Source organism: Telmatherina bonti, assembly GCF_933228915.1.
Source record: "Telmatherina bonti genome assembly, chromosome: 7".
Taxonomy (NCBI): domain Eukaryota; kingdom Metazoa; phylum Chordata; class Actinopteri; order Atheriniformes; family Telmatherinidae; genus Telmatherina; species Telmatherina bonti.
Window position 1 is genome coordinate 24458301 of NC_136625.1, and position 19319 is coordinate 24477619.

Consider the following 19319-nt stretch of genomic DNA (forward strand, 5'->3'; position numbering starts at 1 on the left):
GAATTGATAAATGTTGAAAACCACTTAGTGTGGACACTCGCTTACTGAAAGCTACTCTCACACTTACTGAACCATGCTGCCTTTCACGAGCCTGAGTGCGCCATGTTCTCTGTGCTGCTGGGTTTGCAGTGGGGTGTCTGTAAAATTACAAATGATAATAATAGCACTTTCCACCATTATGATTTAGGATTTTTCATTTTTTGCTTAATATGTTTTGGTTATTGCAAGTTGATTCTTTAAAATAAATATTACTAATAGTTGTAAATAGAAAACTCAGAAATTTTGTAAATTAATATTTTAATTAAAGTTTTCAAGTGAACGTGGAATTATGTAGACATCTATCAATTTGACTTAGCCATCTGACAAAACATTTTTTGAGTGATTAGGTGCAAACATTGTAGTTGTAACCTACTTATTATTTGTGAATGGATAGAATTAATTCAGTTGAAGTGCATCAAGTTGTGCACAGTGTTGAGGTAATTACTCAAAACACTAACTAGTTACACATTACTTCTGTAAATAGTGAGATTGCGAGTTACTGCATTTGGAATGTATTGTCACTTATTTCCTGTTTCCTGATTTTCCTTGTAGATATATGGAGCATACACCATGTATATAAGTGCTGTCTGACGCAAATATCGGCCTGCTATATCAGCTAACCGATGTATTAGTGTTTTTTTTTTTTTTTTTTTTTTTTTTAAAAGATGACTTCATTACTTTGCTAGTGAATAGATACCAAGTACACTGCAAGGCCACTTTGCTTTGTGATCACAGTCTATTTAAATTTACATGGTTTTGGCTAACTTTAAGTTGTATAGAGCTGAAGGGCAGTGATATAATGAGTGAAAGGGTATGTTGAAGAGGCTTTTTTTTAACTGAGGGGTTATTTTGTCCATTGGTGCAAGGATTAACAAGCACTACCAGAGCATTACAAACAACCATGTGTATGCATGGCCTGTATTAGCCTGTACAGGGAATCAGAGAGCAGATGGTCTGCCATAGTTTATAATGTTCTGCTCGCTTAACCCGAACACAGACACAAAGACACAAATAAAGAAAAAAAGAGGATAAAAAAGTTTGTTTTTGCGAGACAGAGAGAAACTAACCCTTAAGGTTCGAGTCAAGTTTTCTGTTTAATGCAGCAAATTTGATCAAGACAATCCCTCCCATCCCTGCAGTATTAAATTGTGAGTCTGAGAGAGTGTCAAGAGACAAACTGAAACCACCACTGCAGAATCCCTTCCTCTGCCTGTTGCCATGGCTACCTACTTCCCAAGACAATATTTTTTAAAAACACATTGTTATGCATTCATTTTTCTGTTGGACTGTAATGAAAATGATGCATTCCTGTTAATTTACGAGTTTAATGAGTGGCAGCATCCACTAGGACCAGACAGCTATATCACATGACTGATGCAAGCATATTAAAGAGCTGTAAATCCCTTCATCAGCCATAAAATACATTGGCATTGTTTATTAACTAAACCCACCTTCTCATTGTTTTAGAAACTGTCAGGTCTTCTCTACAATAGCAGCATATATTATATGACATAAACAGATGTTACACTATGCAACATCAAAATTTATGGACATTTATAAACCTTAATAAAGGTAAAAACTTCCTCACTTTGCCCTTTTAAGCTTACTTGAGAATTTGCCCTTTTTGTGAAAAGAACTACAGCATATTAGGGCAAATTAAAATCCTTTTTCAGAATTTGTTTTGACCATAGACCGTATATGAAAGATGGACGGAGCCTTCGGCGGTAAAAAGTGAAGGCGGAAGTGCATAAAACTGCAGTTCCCCCTACATTTACTAGGGGCTGGCTGCTAAACAGAGCAAATTCCTATAGACTCCCATGTTAAAAAGGCCAACTTCACAGCAAAAATAAACATGTTTACAGCCTGGTTCAGAAATCCGTTTTAGGTCTAATAGGTCAGGTTTACCTTCATGACAACTGTGGGGGGAATGAATTTTTTTCTAACTTGCCCGTTTTAAAGTAATTTCATCTCAAATTTAGACATATTTAGGGGCGTGTCCTTTTGATCGACAGGTACCAATCTCCTGCTTTAAGTAAGAAGAACATAGAACAACCGTGGGTTTTAGCTGGTTAACAACATGACTTAGCTTTAGCCTGCTTACCTCCATTACCTGGTTAGCTCCTGTTATATCCGGGTTAGCTCGGTTAGCTCATAGCTACAGAAAGCTCGGAGTTTGCTTGATGTCAATCATCCACCATGACGCTCACAGCCCCCCTCTCAGTTCCACCTCTTTGCCCATATATGTATTTTCCAGGTGAGACGACGCGCATGCCTCTGCCAAGATTGCGATGGTAGGAACTGCCCACTGAGCTTCATTTCAGCTATTCAGAAACCTATGGGTGACGTCACGGAGGCTCCGTCCATCTTTTATATACAGTCTATGGTTTTGACGCAGCACTCATGTTACTCACATGACTGAGCACATCACGATCAGTTTCCTGAAAGTAAACATGACTAATGCTTCCCACAAGAATAATCCCTGAAGACCTCTCTCCACTTTTTCCCCTAATGTTGGTCAGTTAGTTTGTTTCCTTTTCTTTGAATATGATGTTTATTCCAGACCGTATAACAGCAGTCTGCCATTTCATCAATTCTGTTCAGAATAGTGAAAAAAGGTTAAAATGAAAAGCTGGAGTGAAATTTTTTCTAACTCGCCCGTTTAAAAGTAATTTAATTCGGCAAATTTAGAGGCGTGTCCTTTTGATTGACAGGTACCAATCTCTGGCTTCAAGCAAGAAGCACATTTAGCTGGTTTACAATGTGACTTAGCTTTAGCCCTTTTACCTCCGTTAGCTGGGTAGCTCCCGTTATCTCCAGGTTAGCTCGGTTAGCTCTTAGCTACCAAAAGTTCGGAGTTCGCTCGATGTCAATCACCCACCATGACGCTCACGGCTGCCCTCTCAGCTCCACCTCTTTGCCCATATTTGTATTTTCTGGGCAAGACCCTGCCAACATGGCGACGGTAGGAACCACCCACCGAGCTTCAATTCAGCTCTTCAGAAACCTACGGGTGACGTCACGGAGACTCCGTCCATCTCTTTATATACAGTCTATGTATACCTCTCCCTGAGCCGTCACCTTATCGTGGTGGAGGGGTTTGTGCGTCCCGAAGATCCTAGCAGCTATGTTGTCGGGGGCTTTATGCCCCTGGTAGGGTCACCCATGGCAAACAGGTGTCTAGGGGAGGGACCAGACCAAGCACGGCTCATAGACCCCTATGACGATGACAAACCTGGGCATAAATGTTCCCTTGCCCGGACGCGGGTTACCGGGACCCCCCTCTGGAGCCAGGCCTGGAGGCGGGGTACGAGAGCGAGCGTCTGGTGGCCGGGCTCAGCCCGAAAGGGTTACATGGGCCCCACCTCCCGTGGGCTCACCATCTGCGGGAGGAGCCGTAGGGGTCGGGTGCAATGTGAGCTGGGCGGCAGCAAGGGGCGGGGACCCTGGCGGTCCGACGTGGAACGTCACCTCTCTGGTGGGGAAGGAGCCTGAGCTTGTGCGCGAGGTTGAGCGGTTCCGACTAGATATAGTTGGACTCACCTTGACGCATGGCTTGGGCTCTGGAACCAGTACCCTCGAGAGGGGCTGGACCTTCTTCCACTCTGGAGTTGCTCATGGTGAGAGGCGCCGAGCAGGTGTGGGCATTCTCATCAGCCCCCAGCTTGGTGCCTGCACGTTGGGGTTTACCCCGGTGGATGAAAGGGTAGTTTCCCTCCGCCTCCGGGTGGGGGGACGGGTCCTGACTGTTGTCTGTGCTTATGCGCCGAACAGCAGTTCAGAGTACCCACCCTTTCTGGGGTCCTTGGAGGGAGTGCTGGAGGATGCTCCTTCTGGGGACTCCATTGTTCTGCTGGGGGACTTCAATGCTCACGTGGGCAATGACAGTGAGACCTGGAGGGGAGTGATTGGGAGGCATGGTCCCCCCCTTCTGAACCCAAATGGTGTTTTGTTATTGGACTTCTGTGCTCATCATGGATTGTCTATAACGAACACCATGTTCCAGCATAAGAGTGTCCATATGTACACCTGGCATCAGGATTCCCTGGGCCGCAGTTCAATGATCGACTTTGTAGTCGTATCGTCGGACCTGCGGCCACATGCCTTGGACACTCGGGTGAAGAGGGGGGGCGGAGCTGTCAACTGATCACCACCTGGTGGTGAGTTGGCTCAGATGGTGGGGGAGGAAGCCGGTCAGAGCTGGCAGGCCCAAACGTGTTGTGAGGGTCTGCTGGGAACGTCTGGCTGAGTCCCCTGTCAGAGCGAGCTTCAACTCCCACCTTCAGCAGAGCTTCGAACATGTCCCGGGTGAGGCGGGGGACATTGAGTCCGAATGGGCTGTGTTCCGTGCCTCTATTGCTGAGGCGGCCAGCCGGAGCTGTGGCTGCAGGGTCGTTGGTGCCTGTCGTGGCGGTAATCCCAGGACTCGTTGGTGGACACCAGCAGTGAGGGATGCTGTCAAGCTGAAGAAGGAGTCCTATCGGGCCTTCTTGGCCTGTGGGACTCTGGAGGCAGCTGATGGGTACCGACGGGCTAAGCGGCATGCGGCTTCGGCCGTTGCCGAGGCAAAAACTCGGGCGTGGGAGGAGTTCGGCGAGGCCATGGAGAAAGACTTCCGGACGGCTTCGAGGAGATTCTGGTCCACCATCCGGCGGCTCAGGGGGGGGAAGCAGTGCTCCGTCAATACTGTGTACAGTGGAGATGGGGAGCTGCTGACCTCAACTCGGGACGTTGTGGGTCGGTGGAGGGAATACTTCGAAGACCTCCTCAATCCTACCAACACGGCTTCCCATGAGGGAGCAGAGCTGGTGGACTCAGGGGTGGACTCTCCTATCTCTGGGGCTGAAGTCGCTGAGGTGGTCAAAAAGCTCCTTGGCGGCAAGGCCCCGGGGGTGGATGAGATCCGCCCGGAGTTCCTTAAGGCTCTGGATGCTGTGGGGCTGTCCTGGCTGACACGCCTCTGCAGCATCGCGTGGACATCGGGGGCAGTACCGCTGGATTGGCAGACTGGGGTGGTGGTCCCCCTTTTTAAGAAGGGGGACCGGAGGGTGTGTTCCAATTACAGGGGAATCACACTCCTCAGCCTCCCTGGTAAGGTCTATTCAGGGGTCCTGGAGAGGAGGGTCCGCCGGATAGTCAAATCCCGGATTGAGGAGGAGCAGTGTGGTTTTCGTCCTGGTCGCGGAACAGTGGACCAGCTCTATACCGGACCCCCTTGTACGAGCTGTCCGGTCCCTGTACGACAGGTGTCAGAGCTTGGTCCGCATTGCCGGTAGTAAGTCGGATTCGTTTCCGGTGAGGGTTGGACTCCGCCAAGGCTGCCCTTTATTACCGATTCTGTTCATAACTTATATGGACAGAATTTCTAGGCACAGCCGAGGTGTTGAGGGGATCCGACTTGGTGGCCTCAGGATTGGGTCCCTGCTTTTTGCGGATGACGTGGTCCTGTTGGCTTCGTCTGGTCGTGATCTCCAGCTCTCGCTTGAGCGATTCGCGGCCGAGTGTGAAGCGGCTGGGATGGGAATCGGCACCTCAAAATCTGAGACCATGGTCCTCAGCCGGAATAGGGTGGATTGCCCTCTCCGGGTCGGGAGTCAGGTCCTGCCTCAAGTGGAGGAGTTTAAATATCTCAGGGTCTTGTTCACGAGTAAGGGAAGGATGGAGCGTGAGATCGACAGACGGATCGGTGCGGCGTCTGCAGTAATGCGGGCTCTGCGCCGGTCTGTCGTGGTGAAGAAGGAGCTGAGCCAGAAGGCGAAGCTCTCGATTTATCAGTCGATCTACGTTCCTACCCTCACCTATGGTCATGAGCTGTGGGTCGTGACCGAAAGAACGAGATCTCGTATACAGGCGGCTGAAATGAGTTTCCTCCGCAGGGTGGCCGGGCTCTCCCTTAGAGATAGGGTGAGGAGCTCGGTCATCCGGGAGGGGCTCAGAGTAGAGCCGCTGCTCTTTCGCATCGAGAGGAACCAGTTGAGGTGGCTCGGGCATCTGGTCAGGATGCCTCCTGGACGCCTCCCTGGTGAGGTGTTCCAGGCACGTCCCTCTGGGAGGAGACCCCGGGGAAGACCCAGGACACGCTGGAGGGATTACATCTCTCGGCTGGCCTGGGAACGCCTCGGGATCCCCCCCGCAGAGTTGGCAAATGTGGCTGGGGAGAGGGAAGTCTGGGCTTCCCTGCTCAGGCTGCTGCCCCCGCGACCCGACCCCGAATAAGCGGCAGAAGATGGATGGATGGATGGATGGATGGTATACAACGCAGTTCGACTGCTATTAATTCTTTATTTGAAGCAACACTATAACCGAATGTTGGGTGGATAAAACTGCTAAGTATGACAACGGCCTCCAGAATGAAATTTTCTTGCAGCGCAAGGCGTCTCCTATCCGTGTAAACTAGGATTGGAATCTTTGGACAGCAGTGACATCATCTTGCACATGAGCACTCAGACCCTGTCCAACATGCAAAAAGCCCAACAATGGTGGACATCTGTGTAATGTTTGCACAGCCAAATAATTTTGTCTGGTGAATAAAACCTGGTAGAATATGCAGTCAGCAAAGACACAGAGGTTACATCTGTTAAGATGCGAATGAGAATACAACGCACATCTGCGTACGTCGTTGAAGTTTTACAGCCCACTAGGTGCCTGGCATGTGCACTGCATCTTTTCTGGAAAGGAAAATGTTTTGCACTTTTGTGTGGAAATGTTGCAATGCAAATAGGGCCTGAGACACAAACAGAAATACCAAAACTGTCCAAGAATTTAACATATTTTACTGTGCATGACTTGAAACAAAGGTAAAAAACTGCTTCCATTATCGTTGAAGGATTGCAAACAAGGAGGAGTGTTGAAAACGCTCAAAGCCACATATCCCGAAGTGTAGAGATGCACATTTCTGCAGCACTTTATTTGCTTTCAGTCACTTCATACTTTTCTTGTTTAAATGAATAACTTTTGTGCACATATGTTTATTTTATCACACTTAAGTAGACTTCTGAAAAAAAAAAACTTGCTGCGTACACTAACAGACAAGTGACTTTGCATACATTTATATCAGTAACTGTGCCACTCTAAAGACTTGTACCTCCAGTGTTTGTCCATCTGTAAAATGTACATTTGAGTGAACAGATTAGTGCCTCCTGAACTAATCTCAAAGTAGAGTTTTGCTTGCTAAAGTGTAACTAGAAATGTTTTAATCTATCCCTGACTCGTTCTATTTGGTGCTTTTTCAATTTGAGAGGGCTATGGAGACATGATCTCCCAGATAGGTAGGTTACAGCCAATGTAAAAGCTCCAGCCATGTTTTCGCCATATGGAGTTCCAAGCCTGCCTGGTCACAGCTGTGATTTTATGACCAGACGGTCGCTGGCTGGAGGAAGCATGAACTGTTTGTCTACCTGTTACTGAGTTAATGAAAAAGCTAAAACACACAGGGAGGACAGAAGAAAGATTTTGAGACATGGGCGAATTGAGTTGCAGATTTTCACAAATCCCACTGATGGGAGTCCTTCCAGACCTCATGTTCCTGTGCAGATTAAATCCAATGTGCGCACACACAAACACACACATATACGCGCGCGCGCACACACACACACACACACACACACACACACACAATAGCCATACTCAAACTATGTCACCCCAAACCGGACTGTGAGTGCCGTGTTATGACACAAGCTGCCACGCTGTGTTTCAGATGGAGCTCTCTGCAAACCTGTATCCCAGCTGATGAGGTTTCCTCCGTCCCTCTTACAAGACATCGCTCTTAGTTTAACGAGCCTAAGTCGCTTTTGCCTTCTGTGCATTATGCTTGGATGGTGAATGTGTCTCCTGTCACCGTATGCTGCTTATGAAGCTACACGAAGGCCAATGAGTGCGAGGTGTATGACTATTTGATGATGAGAGAATCTGAGTCTCTGGTTTTTATTCTGTTCATGTACATTAATAAATCAGACACATTCACAGCTCGTCACAAATACCTTCTTTCCTCATTTAAAACCCCCCTTTTTTCAAACACTTTTTAATATGAACTACTTTTTTTCTGTAAAATATATCTGAAATGTCTGTTGGTTCATTTGTTGTTATTCTTTCCTACATCTTTTTTTACTTTGCCTACAGAGTCTGTTCTCTTCACTTTACTGCCGCCTGTTTCATCTTAAAGACCCTCATCACGACTCCCATGCCTTATACATCTGATCTTTTTGTTCTTTCTGTGCATGCTGCTGTTTTCAGTGCTTTTTCTTGTGCATGTCCATGCCTGTTTTTCTGTCATTACCCCTGCCATTGCCTTTTTCTTCCGTATCCATCTCACCCTCCTTAGGAGTCTGTATTGCCGGTTACATAATCCATATTAGAGAAAAGCAGGGAGAGACATGCTGAAAGTAGGGAGGAGACACGGAAGGAGGAGGAGAAGAAGATAACTCTAAAAGTCTGATTGCCTACTCCATCCAAGCAATTCACGAGGCAAAGTCTAGGTGTTTCTATTTATTTTTTAGCTAAATTTCAGCTCCTGGTATGTGTATTTATAATTTGTGTATATATGCAATCCATTCACTTAGTTGTGTTTAATTTTTCTCACACATTTCTGTCATTCCTCTTCTTTCTGTCTTATAAACTGCTCCCTTTTCTCAGCTCTTCATTTAATGCTTTTTGGATTGCATGTAGTCTTTGCTTCCAGTCCAGCTCATTTTCATCTTTAGGAGCTGACATCTGGGCTCCCTGTCTGCTCCTCCCCCCTTACTTCTCCCTGTCTCTCATCCCCTCCTCATCTCATCTCTATCATGATTACACTTTCCCTCGTTGACCTGCAATGATGTAACTTCATTTTGGCATCAGACTGCACCCTTGCCATGCATTATTCTGTTCAGACTTTCAGAGCACTCATTCCTCTGTCTCTGACTTCCGCCCTTTTCACTCAAACCCATCTTTTAGGTCTTAATGTTTTTTCGAATGCATTTCTGAGTAATGGGTCAACATCAGTGAGGGGAATGAGATTGAACGGGGAGGAAAATACAGATGGGTACCCTGATAATCTGATGGTTCAACTGTATGACATCTACACATAATAACTAAAAACAAATTGCAAAAATTCAGAGGATAATGATGCCAATGTTTTCTATATATTTCTGTGTATTCTGCTTTCAACAGCTCGTAAATGAGATTATTTGGAAGCCTTTTTTAAGCTTTTCTACTATACACTGGCTTGCAAAAGTTTTAACCCCATTTTTCTTATGTTGCTTTACAACACAGGGGGGTTAAATTTTTTTATTATGAAGTAAACAACAAAAACAGCATTCATAACTAGATACACCACCCACAATACAGTACTAGTTTCAGTATATCTGTGTGAGCTTGGCACACAGATGTTGCACGGCATTTTCTTTGATGGCCCAAAAACTTCTAAATTTTGATCTCATTTGACCAGAGGACCTTCTTTCGCTTGTATGGCGAGCATTTCACATACATATTAGGGAACTTTTCTGTAAGCATTGACTTAAAAAAAGGAAAAAAAAAAAAAAAAAATGATAATAATTTAATAAAACACACGTCTACAGAGTGTTCTGGCTAATGGCTTACCACAGAACACCAGTCCTTTCCAGGACCTTCATGGTGACCTTTGGTCCTGTCCTAGTTTATATTGCTGGCCTGCTTGAAGCAGGTTTGTGGCAAAATTTTTCCATTGATTGAGGATAGATTTTATGTTGTTTTGTGTTGGCTTTTGTAGTTTACTTTAAGTTTCAGATATTTTGTTGTAGAATTGTTTTAGATTTGTTCTTGACCATAATTTTTCCCCTGACTTGTCATGTGACTTCTGAAGGTAACCAGTAGCACCAATGATATTTAAGGATGTCATATGAAAACATTTGTACATGACACTTGTTTGCTTTTTTTTTTTTTTCCCAGAATCATTTTTAAAATGATGTTAACATTGTCATTTCACTTGACCATTGTAAATAATTTTGTTTTGACCTTTTACATAAAAAAACAAAGAAACCAATTATCTTGTAATTGCGTCTTTTGCATTTGTTTTTTTTAATTTATTTTAGAAACAGCTGTTATTTCCCTGTATAAAACTTTAGAAATGTTATATTTGCATCAACATTACCAAGTTGTGATTCTTTCTTCCGAGATTAGAGCAGCGGTTTATCTTGAGGCCTGGTCTTGGTTTTGCTTTACTTGCTTGGTCACTGAAAATCCTCTATTTGCTTTCTTTGATTATATTTACCCCTTTATTGTAATTCTACACCCAAGACATCTGAATCTAAGCCTGAGGCAGTCCCCAGGGACATTAAAGGCTTTGTTATAGATCAGCCTCTTGTTTCTGAAAACGTTGTGCCATGTCATCAGAGGACACTGAAGTGTAAACTGATGTGTAAACCTCCTCACAAGGACACTGTGGCATGACATCACCTTCTGATCACACATGTTGACCTATTTAATGTTAAATCTGGTTGTCATTGATGAATACACAGCCAGACAGCCTTTGGCCTTGGCAACTTGGTCTTAGTCATCTGCATGTAAGGCTTTTTGACAGCAGAGAGATCGTTCTGCTTTTTATTTAATCTGCATTCAGTATTACTTTTGTGTGTTTTAACTCAGAGGTATTTTGTGTATATTGTGTGTTTGTGTGCACTTTTTTCATTACAGTTGACTGAGGTCAGCATAGGACGGGGGAGCCAGCGGGGGGTGCTTATACACCGAAAAGGACTGGTTATTATTAAGTAAAGCTTTTTAATCCTCTTCTCTCTCATATCGTTACTCATCACTGGCATGAAAGATTCAGCCTGGATATTTTGTGTATTTTTGAGTCTATCCTGTGTGTTTGTGTTTTTAATTATATATAAAACAAAAGTATTAGATTCTAAATATAATAATGTAGTCATTTTACAGTACTGAAATATACTACTGAAGTTGCTTGCATCTGATTCAGTGTGTGTAGCAAAACTTGGCTGTAAAGTGATGCGTTGTTCCTGTTGAAAAGTGTACAGAATATGTCACTGCAGCATCAAAAAGGAGTCAGAAACTAATATTATCAAGATCAAAAAGTTACAAGATGTTACTTTAAGCTTCAAGCAGTGTTAGCAGCAATCATTCCTGTGGTCGTCACTTAGATATTTTATTTTATTTTATTTAGCTTAAATAGTTAATTGTTAGTTTGTTTAAACAGATATTCCAACATTAGTTTGCTTGTATCATGACTTTGGACATAACAAATGTTATGAGTCATAAGTTTTATTTCAAACTGTTGACAAATACATATTGTCAACAAATATACTCCACTATATACTACATTATTTATACTGTCATTAGGCCTAGTTTGAGATATTACTGTTATGAGAACATTTCATAGCTCAAATCAACTAATATCACATTAGTTTCTCCAAAATCAACAGAAAATACCACTTTCAATGACCACTGCAGTCTCAAAGTTATTCAACTCCCTGGATAGATGTCTGCATATGCAAATCATGTATAGTCTCAAGCACACCTGATACAGTCAATAAAGGTTTTCATTAGTTTCATCAGGTGTGCTTGAGAAGGAACACCTCAAATACCTAGATTGTTAACTCTGATGTTGGATTGCATGTTAGAGATGGTTAAGTCAAGACAATTGCCCAAAACTTTCATAGGAGAGATCTCTGCTTTGCATAAACAAGGAAAATTATATAAAAATATGATATAAAAAAAGATATCTGAGGCACTGAATGTTCTTAGAGAGACAGCTGGAAGCATACTTTGCACGTTTTGAGTTAAAGGAACAGTGGCTACACTATCTGGACGTAACTATCAATGGCTGACACTAGATTCCTGAGGAGGCAGGTGGTCAAAAACACCCGACTGACTTCATAAGATCTGCAGTAAGACTTGGTGGCAGCAGGCATTAAGGTTTCAAGTTCCACAGTAAGGTACACACTACATGCTGTGGAGGGCTCCATGCCCGACCTTCAGGACACACACCACTACCGACCCAAAAGTGCATGGAAAAACTATCTCCAATTTGCTCAACACTACATAAATAAGCCAAAGAGGCTTGGAGATGCTGTTCTATAGAGCAAAGAAACAAAACTAGAACTTTTTAGGCTTATTGACCAGCAGTATGTCTGGAGGAGGAAGAATAGAGCCCATGCTGAAAAGAACACCTTGCCTACAGTAAAGCATGGGGGTGGATCAGTGATGGTCTGGGCTGCTTTGCTAGTGGAAGTTACCATGGAGGGAAAGATGGATCAATCAAGTGTCAGGAAATCCTGAGAGAAAGTATGATACTGTCTGTGAGGAAGCTGAAGCTTGGGTGTCATTAGACTTTCCAAAGTCCCAAGCATCCTTCAAAGTCTACCTAAGATTGGTTTCAAAAGAAGTACTGGAAGATGTGAGAGTGGCTGTGGCATTCGCATGACTCAAACCCCATCAAAAATCTTTGGTGGGATTTGAAAAAGACAGTTGCAGCACACAAACCCTAGAACATTAGAGTAATGGAGACCTTTGCCCATATAGAAGGAGCTAAGATTTCCTAGGAATGCTGCCAGAGGCTGCTGTGTATCACGTTTGCAGCAGGTCATAAAAGCAAAAAGGTGCTCTACGTACTGAAAATGCTTGTCGTTAGGGGCTGAATAATTTTGAGACAGCAGTGGTCATTGAAAGTGGCCTTTTCTTTTGAATTTGGAAAAAAATAGTTTTGTTGAACTAGTTCAAAGGTTATTTTTCATTTGTTTATTTGCAAAAAGTCTTTAGTTTTGGTACATTTTGCCAATAAACCTAATTTGCAGTCGGGTTGAATAATTTAGACTACAACTGAATATGACTATTATATAGCATCCTCTTTCACTTCAAATTGCTATGCGGATTTTACAGGAGGTCAAAAATTCACAAATAGATAATACTATGCTTTGCTTTTATTCTAAAGCAGCTACACTGTTACTTAAACTGTAGCTTAGTCCCATGTATTAAGTGAGGGATGAAAATTTTCACTGACCAGTAAATATGACATTATGATTTATTGTCATAAGCTGTGTTTGTGAATGAATCTTCTTAAACACATATTTTATCGGTTTCAAAACACCTGCCATTATCCTATGTATTATCACTGTCAGCTAAACCAACTGAATGTGACTGACGTCTGATATATCAGATGTTGGCTGATATGTCGGATTTCAGATATTTTTAGCTAGTAAATATCGGTATTGGCATCAACTCTAAAAATTTTTGTTATGCTCTAGTTTTGAGGCAAGCAATCATGGTAATCACAGTTTGCTGGTTATATTGGTTGATGGAACTGAGCACCTTATAGCTGACTTAAGAATTCCGCATATTCTCCCACAAGAATCTATACTTTGAAAGCTCTTACTTTTGAAAATATGGAAAATGGAAAATGAAAGTAAGGTCCATGAAATGAAATGAAAGTCCAGGTGCCTCGCTTTCCCCTCCCTTGTGGGTTATCTCCTCCTCCCTGTTTCCTGATTACCATCATGTGTTTCACCAACGTCTTTCCCTCTGAGTGTACTTAGGTGGCTGGCTGCCTTCTTTCCTTGCCAGATCATTTTGTGAGTTTCTCCCTGCATTGCAGCCTTAGTGTCTTAGTGTTCACTCATTCGTTTATTCATTTTCCAAACCGCTTAATACAATTCAGGGTCGTGGGGAAGCTGGAGCCTATCTCAGCAGTATTTGGGCAAAAGGCAGGGTACACCCTGGACAGCTCGCCAGTCCATCGCAGGGCGTGTCATAGTGTTCTCTACCCAGTTTTCCAGTGTCCTCTTGGCCGCGGCCTTGCCTGCTCATAGTCTTCCTGCCCTGTGAGTTTTTGGACCAGTTTCTGCTTTTTTTGCCTACACTTCCTGCAAGCCAATACAGCACTTCTGATAATAAAGAACTGTTTAAGGATTCTCTGTCCAGCATGTGTCCGCCTCCTAACCAGACCTGATAAAAAGAAACAATAACAAATGCCTGTACCAGAGATGTGTGAAGGTCACTGCCCTGTAGATTATCGGTGTCTGTCGGCACCAACACACCTGATTCAAATTAAGTGGATCTCTTACCAGCTTGTCAATTTTTCCACAAACCTGTTAATGATCATTTAATGTAAACAGAGTGGGTTTGGTTAAGGAAACATCTAAAATCTGCACCACAGTGACCCTTCAGGAATGCAGTTGGATATTTGTGGGGTCTAGTTGGGCCATTTTAATTAGCCATTGTGGGGCCAGTAAACTTATTTATATTGTATATCATCGGGTGGCAGTGAAGTCTGTTGTAAAAAGAATGATGGTCTTTCATTGAAAACCAAACTGGAGGAGAAAAAGGGCAAGAAAACCAGTAGCTCTTGGCATGTACAACAGAGAAAATGACAAAGGTGTTTAGAAATTCTTTTCGACTGCTGTGATTGTTTCTTCATACCAATAAATATTCTTTGAATATTCTTCAAATATGTTGATTACAGGGGGAAAAAAACAAACAGACAAAACTTAACTTTTATGGACATTTCTCTCCAGCCCATTAAACGCCATTACTTGACAATGGCATTACTCCCACTCATGACACTGAATGGCTTCTTGCGAGTCCTCCCATGCTGCTGATTGGATCATTTGTTTCTTCCATGTCACGATGCCAGACTCATCGGTGTACTCAGTGGTGTTTATTAAGGTGTGGAACCAGGCGTGTAATGTATTTTGTGTACGTGGATATCCAAATACTTATTTTTTTCTTTATGTTTGCTCTTTAGTTTATTTTATGACATGTTTTTTATTGAATGCATTTGTTTTCTGCTTTTTCATCAGCACTCCATCAGTAAGCAAAGATCCTGTAGCCAGAAAAAGGTGCTGTAAAGGGTGCAGCCCCCATGAAACCTGCAGTATCAGATCAGGATCAGTGCCAGACTTGTCGCTTAACCTGGCAATGTCTCAACCAGCTGTGTGTAAGTGTGTGTATTGGGTCTTGAGAACTGTGCGGGCTCTCTCATCAAGTATGCTGTTGGAGTCAACGCTGCAGCAGAGATGCCTAATAGAGAAAGCAAGAGAGAGATGAGAGAACTGGAGAAAGACTGTGAATACGTCATACCACCCGCTCTCTTCCAGCCTTTATACTCTCCCCTTTATCGGCGTACTTGCCAATTATGCCTTTTCACACTTATCTATCTCAGCCTGCTCTTCTTCCGCATCTCTTCCCTTTCACTCTTTTCCCCACCCACTAAATTCCTTCGCTCTTATCCCCATTCATTGCCCCAACCATTTACATCCCTCGCTCTCTCATTTCGAACAAATTGAATGTCATTCATACCTCTCTCTCAATCCCCTGCAGCCTTGTGAAAGCTGTTATGAGTTTGAGTCGTCCTCCCGACACCACAGGTAGCCTCAGAACATCATAGATATCCCTACTGTGACTAGCACAGGTCTACTTGGAGTTGCTGTTCCTATGCCCATATAAGTACATCCTCAATGCTGAACGAATGAGAGTGTCTGACTTAAGCAGTAGCAGTGAAAGGTCACTTCTTTTCCTTTTTTTTCCTCTTTTCTCAAATAATGATCTGATGGGTAATGGTTGTATTGCAGGAGCCTGTTGGGAAATACCAGCCACATAACTATTGTTTCACACTGACACTCTGATTTCTCTCGTTCAAACTTCTCACGTCCTCTTCATCTTCTCTTTCTTTTCTCATGGATGAAGGACATGCAGTTCCTACCAAACGGGAAGTGGTCATGACTAAGTGACAACAGATTATTTAATGTGAGTGTCTGCATGTCATGTTGCGCTGTCAAGGCAGCAGAGACTTTCAACGCCATTATCTTTTATCCATCTTTCATTATACAGTGAATAATTGCAAGAAATATGTACAGATGTGGCTCACAAAAAGTAAATGACAGCTTCTTGTTAAAGTATCAAGCAAACAGCTGGATGAATGGTGTGTGTGTGTGTGTGTGTGTGTGTTTGTGTGTGTATGATGGAGAGTAGTGTTGACGCATTGGCATATTGCATGTAGCAGCAGATCAGAGGAGGGGATGAAGCATGCTGCATTAATCACCATCTTCATCCACCAGCCTGTCTCAGAGGCTGACTCACTCTTCATTAGCAACTTCATTTCTGTCAGATGCTCATTGACGATCTGAAAGCAGACTACAAATTACACTATCATATTGGTACAAACTGCAGTAACTATTTTAGAGCAAGTACCGTTTTGAAGTATTCTGTGCGTTGGGCAACATTATATCTGCTAATCGTAGTCTGAAGCATTTTTAATGTTCAAAACTAAATTGTCGACACCTGCATCATTTAAATTTCAAGCCACACAGCAATTTTAGACTCTCATTTATCTGGCACAGATGTTAGTGGTTTCTGAGTGAATGACACTTAATGGCATAAATTTCCAATGCCATGCAGATTATACTAACTAATACTATAGAAAAGAATCAGTTGGTCAAATTACAATAATGTCTTATAGATGTGAAGGCCTGGATTAGTGAATTTTCTTTTTCTCAATTCAGTAAAGACTGAGATTTGTTTTGTACCCAAACTCTTCAGAAAGTCACTGTTTAGCTATATATTTCTAGATATTTACTTTGGATGGCATTAACTTGCCATCTAACTACAATCTAGCTAATCTAACTACAATGAAGACCTTTTGAGTTAGTTTTGACCAAGAGCTGTCCCTAGGATAAGATATACAGGAAGCTTCTAGGACTTGTATTAGCTATGTAACATTGTCTAAATCAACTGCCAAAACATGTCTCAGAACAACGCAGAAAAAAACTTGCTTTTAATCAGTTCTATACAAATAAAGATAAACTAAAATGATTTGTTTAAGCTGCCATGTTTTTCTTATTGAAAACAAAGCTGCAAATTGCTCAGTCAGTTTTGTCCTTTTTTTAAAAAAGATATTTCCCATTCACAGCCCTTGTAGAGCATTTCTTTTATTTGTTTTTTTTGGTATCCTTTTATTTAGATGTTTTGCCCTCGCAGATGTTGCAGATGATGCAGAAAATTAACTCAAGCAAGAGGAGGCCAAAAAAAGATGGACAAAGCACCATCCATCTAATAAATAGCAAAGAAGCACACGTGAAAAGCTAAGCCAATACTTATCACTGCACAATTATTTATGAATATTTAATACTTCATTTCACCTTACAACAAAGTATCTTTCTTCACTGTGCATTCAGTGTTTTCCACAGCAGAGAAAAGCTAAAACACCATTAACAGCATCAACCAAACCAAGAGTTTTCCACAGCTAAGATTGTTCCACAAATTTTTGAGACTGCCCCCAAATTGGCAGCAAAACAATATAACATATAGATGTGTGTTGGCAAAGCCCCAATGCAGAGAGATTGCAGAAGTATCTTCAAGCCTTATCTCTTCAAACCTGTCAGGCAGGTTATGATCTGCAGCATAATGTCTTTAAAGGTTCAGTGTCTAACTTATTTGGTTTTGTTATTTGCAAAAATTAAGTATTGTTTTAATAAATCTACATTTTACTGAAGTCTAATTTCCATTGCATCCAAATGAAAAAAATTCACGTGGCTCACAATGAATTAGGTATAAATACATAGGTGGTCCTCTCCCTGAGCCGTCACCTTATCGTGGTGGAGGGGTTTGTGCGTCCCGAAGATCCTAGCAGCTATGTTGTCGGGGGCTTTATGCCCCTGGTAGGGTCACCCATGGCAAACAGGTGTCTAGGGGAGGGACCAGACCAAGCACGGCTCATAGACCCCTATGATGACGACTAACCTGGGCATGAATGTTCCCTTGCCCGGACGCGGGTTACCGGGACCCCCCTCTGGAGCCAGGCCTGGAGGCGGGGTACGAGAGCGAGCGTCTGGTGGCCGGGCCTTCGCCCATGGGGCCTGGTCGGGCTCAGCCCGAAAGGGTTACATGGGCCCCACCTCCCGTGGGCTCACCATCTGCGGGAGGAGCCATAGGGGTCGGGTGCAATGTGAGCTGGGCGGCAGCAAGGGGCGGGGACCCTGGCGGTCCGATCCCTGGCTGCAGAAGCTGGCTCTAGGGACGTGGAACGTCACCTCTCTGGTGGGGAAGGAGCCTGAGCTTGTGCGCGAGGTTAAGCGGTTCCGACTAGATATAGTTGGACTCACCTCGACGCATGGCTTGGGCTCTGGAACCAGTACCCTCGAGAGGGGCTGGACCTTCTTCCACTCTGGAGTTGCTCATGGTGAGAGGCGCCGAGCAGGTGTGGGCATTCTCATCAGCCCCGAGCTTGGTGCCTGCACGTTGGGGTTTACCCCGGTGGATGAAAGGGTAGTTTCCCTCCGCCTCCGGGTGGGGGGACGGGTCCTGACTGTTGTCTGTGCTTATGCACCGAACAGCAGTTCAGAGTACCCTACCTTTCTGGAGTCCTTGGAGGGAGTGCTGGAGGGTGCTCCTTCTGGAGACTCCATTGTTCTGCTGGGGGACTTCAATGCTCACGTGGGCAATGACAGTGAGACCTGGAGGGGAGTGATTGGGAGGCATGGTCCCCCCCCTCTGAACCCAAATGGTGTTTTGTTATTGGACTTCTGTGCTCGTCATGGATTGTCTATAACGAACACCATGTTCCAGCAAAAGAGTGTCCATATGTACACCTGGCATCAGGATTCCCTGGGCCGCAGTTCAATGATCGCCTTTGTAGTCGTATCGTCGGACCTGCGGCCACATGCCTTGGACACTCGGGTGAAGAGGGGGGCGGAGCTGTCAACTGATCACCACCTGGTGGTGAGTTGGCTCAGATGGTGGGGGAGGAAGCCGGTCAGAGCTGGCAGGCCCAAACGTGTTGTGAGGGTCTGCTGGGAACGTCTGGCTGAGTCCCCTGTCAGAGCGAGCTTCAACTCCCACCTTCAGCAGAGCTTCGAACATGTCCCGAGTGAGGCGGGGGACATTGAGTCCGAATGGGCTGTGTTCCGTGCCTCTATTGCTGAGGCGGCCAGCCGGAGCTGTGGCTGCAAGGTCGTTGGTGCCTGTCGTGGCGGTAATCCCAGGACTCGTTGGTGGACACCAGCAGTGAGGGATGCCGTCAAGCTGAAGAAGGAGTCCTATCGAGCCTTCTTGGCCTGTGGGACTCTGGAGGCAGCTGATGGGTACCGGCGGGCTAAGCGGCATGCGGCAAAAATTCGGGCATGGGAGGAGTTCGGCGAGGCCATGGAGAAAGACTTCCGGACGGCTTCGAGGAGATTCTGGTCCACCATCCGGCGGCTCAGGAGGGGGAAGCAGTGCTCCGTCAATACTGTGTACAGTGGAGGTGGGGAGCTGCTGACCTCAACTCGGGACGTTGTGGGTCGGTGGAAGGAATACTTTGAAGACCTCCTCAATCCTACCAA

General features: G+C 44.2%; 1 protein-coding gene across 1 annotated transcript in view; it reads left to right on the plus strand.

Annotated features, from left to right (window-relative positions):
- Nucleotides 1–19319, plus strand: part of ece2a (endothelin converting enzyme 2a) — a gene marked incomplete at both ends in the record, with an annotated part of 100131 nt that overhangs the window by 21238 nt on the left and 59574 nt on the right. The window lies entirely within an intron of this gene.